The 8544-nt window shown below is 39.7% G+C and overlaps 1 pseudogene; it reads left to right on the top strand.

Annotated features, from left to right (window-relative positions):
* Window positions 1–7238: 7238 nt before the first annotated feature.
* On the top strand, window positions 7239–8202 carry LOC127683248 (olfactory receptor 51L1-like; annotated as a pseudogene).
* Window positions 8203–8544: the final 342 nt, after the last annotated feature.

Genomic DNA, 8544 nt, shown 5'->3' with positions numbered 1-8544 from the left:
GAACAAACAGCAAAAGAAAAACGACGTTTGTAATAGACTCATTTAGAGCAATATTAGATTCCCTAGAAAATTGAATGGATAATACAAATATTTTCCCTATAGTACCTTTAATTTGGAGACAAACCTGTATCCCAGTCCTGCCTGGAACCCATGATCCTCCTCTTTCAGCTTCCAGAGAGCAGGGGTTGCAGGTGTAGAGCATTATTGAGGCTAGAAGATATTTTAAACACATAATGTGATCTAGGAATCATTACAAAGCCTCAATGTGCTATATATCATTTAAACTAGACATTAAGCTCACTAAATAAGTGCTGTTAAACAGTCAATAATCTACAGATATACCAACTGAGGCCAAGAGATAAAGTAACTTCCCAAAAAACAAAATATAGCATTGTTATATATGATGGCAGAAATTTGTGCTTTTATGTCACATTACTTAAAAAACACAAGTAAACAAAATTTATCATAAGCACATTTATCCCTGCAAATGATTCTCTGTTGTAAATGGTCTGGACTGTCACTCATTTTGTTTAAAATCACTAGGGTTCCTGAGGCTTTTGAGGGCAACACTGCATTGGTAAAATGTAATTGTTCAAGCAATTGATAATCACATAACTTCATGTATCACTTAGTGATGACTCAGAACCTTTGCACATCTCCTTTATCTGTCACACAGGCTCTTGACATTCATTTCCTGTTTTCTCAAAGACATGGATTCTTTCTTACTGATTTTGGTGTCCAAATATCTGAGCAGATCTACAAGCGCTAACTATTTGCTGAATTCAGGAGTGTGAGTAATTATGTGGTCACCAGGGATATCTCAAGGGATATGCTAGAGAAAGGAAAAGGGACAGGCTGAAGGTCAAACAATGTATAGTCTAAACAAGATGACGTCTGTGTGAGAGGAGAGTGAAGAACCATTTGATTCACTGAAGCATCACCTATTTTACTTCCAGGCTACTGCTACATTTCCACTGAAGATAACTGAGACACCCAGGCTAAGTTTTGGAAAGATCCTCAATGTTGTTTTATGTTTGCAAGATCTGCACCAATCTAGACAGAATTCTCAGGGGCACCCAAGGCCCAAAGGAGAAACACCAGAGCCTACTAGTTCCCAGTGCAGTCCACAGTGCATCAGCCTGACTCAGGAAGAAGAGGCTGGTGCAGGAGGAGGAAGCTGAAGGCCCTGGCAAGAAGCTGTACAAAAAAAATCGTGAGTTTCTGGAGACCATTTGGATGATGCTAGTGGGAGCCAACCCAGGGTCCTCTGTGATCTCTCACATCCAGGAGAATTATTTGGAGAGTTGTAAGACAGGGAAGCTCCCAGAACGATGGTCAATCTGTGACTGGATCATTGTTCTGTGCTTGCTTCATGCTCTGGGCTTGTTGAAGGGATGTACTTCAGAGTGGAATGGCTATGGTTTTCTTCAGACAAGAAATTGTAATCTCCATTACTGTGCCCCTATTGAACACAGCTTCCCACATTTTAGACCAAGTCTTTTCAAAGTTCAATAAGCCAGGTCATTCTCTGCAAGGCAGATAAGGCATGGATGAAAGTTATCCATCATCGAAAGGTTGATGGTTTGTCCAAAATCATGCTTAAGAGTGTCAGGCTTTCAAATACGGTAGGTCCACGCATCACTGTCAGAATATGCACTGAATTTGCTGACTGTAGACATGAAGAGCCATACCCAGCTTGTAAGAGAAAAATATTATGAAATAATTTTTAAGAAGAATGTAGTATTAGAAATTGTACCCAGTAATCCACATATATTGAGTATATGTCACCTTAAAACTGCATGCAAGATAGATAAACACTTAGCCAGACTGAACAAAGGACACAGAGAAAGTATCAAAATTAACACAATTAGAAATGAAAAGGGGGATGTAACAACAGAAACTGAGGAAATTCAAAAAATCATCAGATCCTATTACAAGAGCCTATATTCAACACAACTAGAGAATCTGGAGGAAATGGACAATTTCCTAGACAGATTCCAAATACCAAAATTAAATCAGGACCAATAGATCATCTAAACAGTCCCATAACCCCTAAAGAAATAGAAGGGGTCATAGAAAGTCTTCCAACAACAACAACAACAACAACAACAACAACAACAAAAAAAAAAACCCACAGGATCAGATGGCTTCAGTGCAGAATTCTATCAGACCTTCAAAGAAGACCTAGCACCAACACTCTTCAAACTATTCCACAAAATAGAAACAGAAGGAACACTACCCAATTCCATCTATGAAGCCACAATTAAGCTGATACCAAAACCACACAAAGATCCAAAGAAGAAAGAGAACTTCAGACCAATTTCCCTTATGAACATCGATGCAAAAATACTCAATAAAATTCTTGCCAACCGAATCCAAGAACACATAAAAACGATCATCCACCATGTCCAAGTAGGCTTCGTCCCAGGGATGCAGGGTTGGTTCAATATAGGGAAACCCATCAATGCAATCCACTACATAAACAAAGAAAACTCAGAGAAAAAAAAAAACACATGGTCATTTCATTGGATGCTGAAAAAGCATTTGACAAAATTCAGCAACCTTTCATGCTAAAAGTCTTGGAAAGAACAGAAATTCAAGGCCTATACCTAAACATAGTAAAAGCAATATACAGCAAACCGGTAGCCAACATCAAACTAAATGGAGAGAAACTTGAAGCAATCCCACTAAAATCAGGGACTAGACAGGGCTGCCCACTTTCTCCTTATCTTTTCAATATTGTACTTAAGGTACTAGCTCCGGCAATTAGACAACATAAGGAGGTCAAAGGGATACAAATTGGAAAGGAAAAAGTCAAACTATCATTATTTGCAAATGATATGATAGTCTACCTAAGTGACCCAAAAAATTCCACTAGAGAACTCCTACAGCTGATAAACAACTTCAGCAAAGTAGCAAGTTATAAAATCAATTCTAGCAAATCAGTAGCCTTCCTATACTCAAAGGATAAGCAGGCTGAGAAAGAAATTAGGGAAATGACAACCTTCACAATAGCAACAAACAGTATAAAGGACCTTGGGGTGACTCTTACCAAGCATGTGAAAGATCTATATGACAAGAACTTCAAGACTCTGAAGAAGGAAATGGAAGAAGACCTCAAAAAATGGGAAAACTTCCCATGCTCATGGATCAGCAGGATTAATATAGTTAAAATGGCCATTTTGCCAAAAGCAATATACAGATTCAATGCAATACCCATCAAAATCCCAACTCAATTCTTCATAGAGTTAGAAAGAGCAATTCTCAAATTCATCTGGAATAACAAAAAACCCAGGATAGCTAAAACTATTCTCAACAACAAAAGAAATTCTGGGGAAATCAGTATCTCTGACCTCAAGCAATACTACAGAGCAATAGTGTTAAAAACTGCATGGTATTGGTACAGTGACAGGCAGGCAGATCAATAGAACAGGATTGAAGATCCAGAAATGAACCCACACACCTATGGCCACTTGATCCTCAACAAAGGGGCTGAAAACATCCAATGGAAAACAGATAGCCTTTTCAACAAATGGTGCTGGTTCAACTGGAGGTCAGCAAGCAGAAGAATGAAAATTGATCCATCCTTGTCTCCTTGTACTAAGCTCAACTCCAAATGGATCAAGGACCTCCACATAAAGCCAGACACTCTGAAGCTAATAGAAAAGAAATTGGGGAAGACCCTTGAGGACATCAGTACAGGGGGAAAGTTCGTGAACAGAACAACAATAGTGTATGCTCTAAGGTGAAGAATTGACAAATGGGACCTCATAAAATTACAAAGTTTCTGTAAAGCAAAGGACACCATCAAAAGGACAAATCAGCAACCAACAAATTGGGAAAAGATCTTCACCAACCCTACATCAGATAGAGGGCTAATATCCAATATATACAAAGAACTCAAGAAGTTAGAGCCAGAAAAACCAAATAACCTTATTAAAAAATGGGGTACAGAGTTAAACAAAGAATTCTCACCTGAAGAACTTCGGATGGCGGAGAAACATCTTAAAAAATGCTCAACTTCATTGGTCATCAGGGAAATGCAAATCAAAACAACCCTGAGATTTCTCCTTATACCAGTCAGAGTGGATAAGATTAAAAACTCAGGAGACAGCAGGTGTTGGCGAGGATGTGGAGAAAAAGGAACACTCCTCCACTGCTGGTGGGGTTGCAAATTGGTACAACCACTCTGGAAATCAGTCTGGCGGTTCCTCAGAAAACTGGGCACCTCATTTCAAAAAGATCCTGCTATACCACTCTTGGGCATATACCCAGAGTATTCCCCAGCATGTGATAAGGATATATGCTCCACTATGTTCATAGCAGCCCTATTTATAATAGCCAGAAGCTGTAAAGAACCCAGGTATCCCTCAACAGAAGAATGGATGCAAAAAATGTGGTATATATACACAATGGAGTACTATTCAGCCATTAGAAACAATGAATTCATGAAATTCTTAGGCAAATGGATGGAGCTGGAGAACATCATAATAAGTGAGGTAACCCAATCTCAAAATATCAATCATGGTATGCATTCACTAATAAGTGGATATTAGCCTGGAAAACTGGAATACCCAAAACATAATACACACATCAAATGAGGTACAAGAAGAAAGGAGGAGTGGACCCTGGTTCTGGAAAGACTCAGTGTAGCAGTATAAGGCAAAACCAGAACAGGAAAGTGGGAAGGGGTGGGTGGGAGAACAGGGGTATGGAAGGGGGCTTATGTGGCTTTTGGGGAGTGGGGGGCCAGAAAAGGAGAAATCATTTGAAATATAAATAAAAAATATATCGAATAAAAAAAAGACAAATAAAACAAAACAAAACAAAAATCTGCATCCAAATGACTTAGTAATCTGGAAAACTGTGTAGCTGTTTCAACTTTCCAGATGAAGAAATTGAGACTCAGTGATGTTATGCCTAAGTACAGCGGTAAAAAACAAGGCAGCTATGGTTGGATAGAGGTCTAACCCCAGAGCCAGTATCCTTGGCCATCACACCACACCTCCTGTGCAGGAAGGAGAACTGTACCACTTCTTGGCTGTTGTGTTTACTGAGATGAGGATACTGATTCCTCCTTCTCTTGGGTACTGACCTCCGGGCTCCTCATAATGCCAACCCTCTGCTGCTTGTGTTTCTCTCTACCTCTCTTCTCTGCTGTTTTTCAATCTTTTTACCTTTTCAAACCTATCTGTATCCCTCTTTCTGTTTCTCCTCTGCCTTTCTCCATTTATTCTTGGTCCCAGGCTTCTCTTCATTCCTCTAAAGCCTTCCATTTATGAAAGCTCGCTCTCTCTCCCTCCCTCTCTCTCTCTCTCTCTCTCTCTCTCTCTCTCTCTCTCTCTCTCTCTCTCCATGTCTGTGTCATCAATTTCTCCCTCAAATCTTGCACTATGCATTTCTCTGACATACTGATTCGTCATCTTTCAGGCTCGTGTCCTTTCCCTCTCTTCCCCATGTCTCCAGCATCCTCTGCTCCTTAGTTTTTCCCTTGAAGTTTCACAACCTCCCTTCCCTCTAACACTCAGTCTTCTGTTCTCTTGTATCTTCCTCAGCTTCATTTCAGTGCTGGTCCACTTGCATTATTTTGCTTTCTTGGGCACCTAACTTCCATGACATCATCATAACATCTAACTTTACATATTCTTATAAAGGTCACATCACACTTACTCTGACTATACCTTATCCCTTTCTTCAATCTCATTTGTCAACCCATCCCTCAACTTCATTTTTCTTAACTTAAACTGTAAGCTTTCCTTTACTGTCTTTTTTTCATTCTTTTCAATTATAACCTCTGAGTCCCCCAGTATGTCACCAGCCCTTCATAGGCACTAGCTGCTGATATTTAACATATTACATAAAATAGAGAAGGAATTTCATTCTGTGAATTAAAAGAGGTAAAGTCTAGGAACCAGTTCTGGATCAGGGGCAATAACAATGAATAAATTTATATTTATTTTTCTCTTCCAGACCTTGTCCTAAATTCTGTACATATAGTATATCAATTAAATCTCCCATCTTTTCTTTTAATAGGAAACCGCATTGAGTTGTTTTATTAATGAAAGCATGAAATCAAGTGCTATATCAGACATTGAGACATGGCTTGGCATGTAAGCATTGTCCTGGGTGCTGTACCTGCGAACTAGTTAGGGCAAGGGCAAGGTTTTGCTACTATTGCTTCTACATTAGCTTACTAAAATTGCACACATGATCTCTCTGTTTTAGAAACATTGCTCTAATTGTTTCTAATGACGTTGTGTACAAATCCATCAGGACTCCAGTATGATTTCTGAGGAGGCAAAGCTTTACAGAGATAGAAGACATAATAAGAATATGATCAAAATATATTGTATAAAAATTTTAATGAGAAAAATCAAAAAGGTGGAAGAGATACATTGTGCCTGTGACTCTGAAATTACATGTTAAGATAAATTAGTGACTAATTTCTAGTTGGAAGCTAGAAAGTCTTTATCTTCAACAATCACTTACTTTCTAAAGTCTGTTACTTTTAAGTAATTAAAAATCTCAGTAGATGGTGACTATGTGTCTTTAAAGACCCAGAGTGAGTAGATATGACATATACATCTCTCTGAGGAAAAGAATGCCCAGGGACACTGCAATATTTGAGCATGGATTCTGGGCAGGGAAAGCCTGAAGTTCCTTGAGAAGACCTGGATTTGGAAAGAAGTACATACATAGCTCATCTTCTGATCACATAGACAATGTGGAAAGTGTCTAATAGCCAAAAGATAAAAATGGGGAGATGAAAGTAGAAAACCTACACAGTGATTGGCAATTTGTTCAGAAAAGTTAAAAATAACTTATTGTATAGAAGAAAAAAGTAAGGCCAGACAAAGACCTTTTGAGAAAGGAATTTAGGCATTCGACTATACCTGGTTTTGGTTTTGGTTTTCTTGTTTTTGTATTTGTTTGTTTGTTTAAAGAAAATTGAGATAATCATGTATTCATTTTGTCAAGGGCAGAGAAAAATTCATCCTTGTTTAATGTCACTAAATAAAGCCATATGTTACATTGCAACAAGAAAAATGATGGGTAAATAGGAAAAGGGTACATCCAGCTTGTGAAGAAAGTAGTTAATTAAGAGGCCTTTGTGTCTAATGGAGACCACAGAGAACACTCAGTGGGAGACTTTCCCTGTGACACTGGGAGGACTGATACATATTGTCCTAAGTTTTGACCACATGCTTTCTTCCCCAGAGTGTATCATGCTCTTGAAAATGATGGTGTCTGCTCCACCAAGTGCCAACTTCAGCTGCACTATATTTCTGCTGACTGGCTTCCCAGGTCTGGAATGGACTTATCATTAGATTTCATTGCCCATATTTATGGGGTACTTTGTAGCCATCACGGGTAATGCCACTATCTTACATCTGGTTTGAACTGAGCCTTCTCTCCACCTGCCCATGTACTACTTTCTGGTCATCTTGGCCATGACTGACTTGGGCCTGCACATGCCATCTCTGCCTTCTGTGTTGGGGGTGTTATTGTATGATGCCCAGACAGTGGGTCTGGTGCCCTGTGTGCTGCAACAGCACTTCCTCCACTCTTCCTCCTTCATGGAATCAGCAGTGCTATTTGCCATGACTCTGGACCGTCTCGTGGCAATCCGATTCCCACTGCACTGTGCATCTGTGCCCACTGGGCCCCGTGTGGCATTGATAGATGTGGTGCTGGGTATGCAGAGTGCAGCTATTACAGCCACACCCTCACTGAACCTATTGACATTTGACTACTGTCACCCTGGTGCTCTCTACCGTGACTACTGTCTTCATCAGGACATGATCCGCCTGGCCTGCTCTGACACACACTTCAACAGCCTCTACGGACTGTACATCATGATGCTGGCCATGGGCCCAGATGTCCATTTCATCCTGCTCTCCTGTGCTGTCATCCCCCGCACTATACTGGCCATTGCCTCAAGGCCCTCAACACGTGTGTCCCCCACATCCTGGCTGTGCTCTGCTTTATGTTCCTTTTCGGAGCCTGTCCATTGTGCACAGATTTGGACAGCACACCTCAGCCCTGGTGCACATCCTAATGGGCACAGTGTCTGTGCCTTTTCTACTTGTGATGAACCCTGTTATCTACAGCATCAAAACCCAACAGATCTGCAGGGCCATTGTCAAGGTAATTTCACTGGTAAGATTCAGTAACACTTTGGGGATGGGCTGTGGTAAATAAGTTGAGGGATGAGTCAAAGAATCTTTTCAGATTCCTTTCAGCACAGAAGAAGTGTCTAAACTTATGATAGTATGGCTGCCATGAATTGATTATAATATTAAAGTTCATGAGAAGAACTAACATATGTACATACAAATATGTTCATGTTGCCTTCTGAAGTGTCTAAGTGACCATTTTTACACAATGTTTGCAGTCCAATGTGACACGGGTTATTCCTTCACAAATTTATTTTGACTTTACTTTCTGTAATAATGTTATTACCAATAAGCTACTAGATTGATATAGAAGTTAAATTAATGGTTTATATACTTCGATCAATTCACAGTTTCACTAGCAATCAAT

Source organism: Apodemus sylvaticus, chromosome 1, assembly GCF_947179515.1.
Source record: "Apodemus sylvaticus chromosome 1, mApoSyl1.1, whole genome shotgun sequence".
In the NCBI taxonomy this organism is placed as follows: domain Eukaryota; kingdom Metazoa; phylum Chordata; class Mammalia; order Rodentia; family Muridae; genus Apodemus; species Apodemus sylvaticus.
This window is presented reverse-complemented; position numbering and strand designations above follow the sequence as displayed.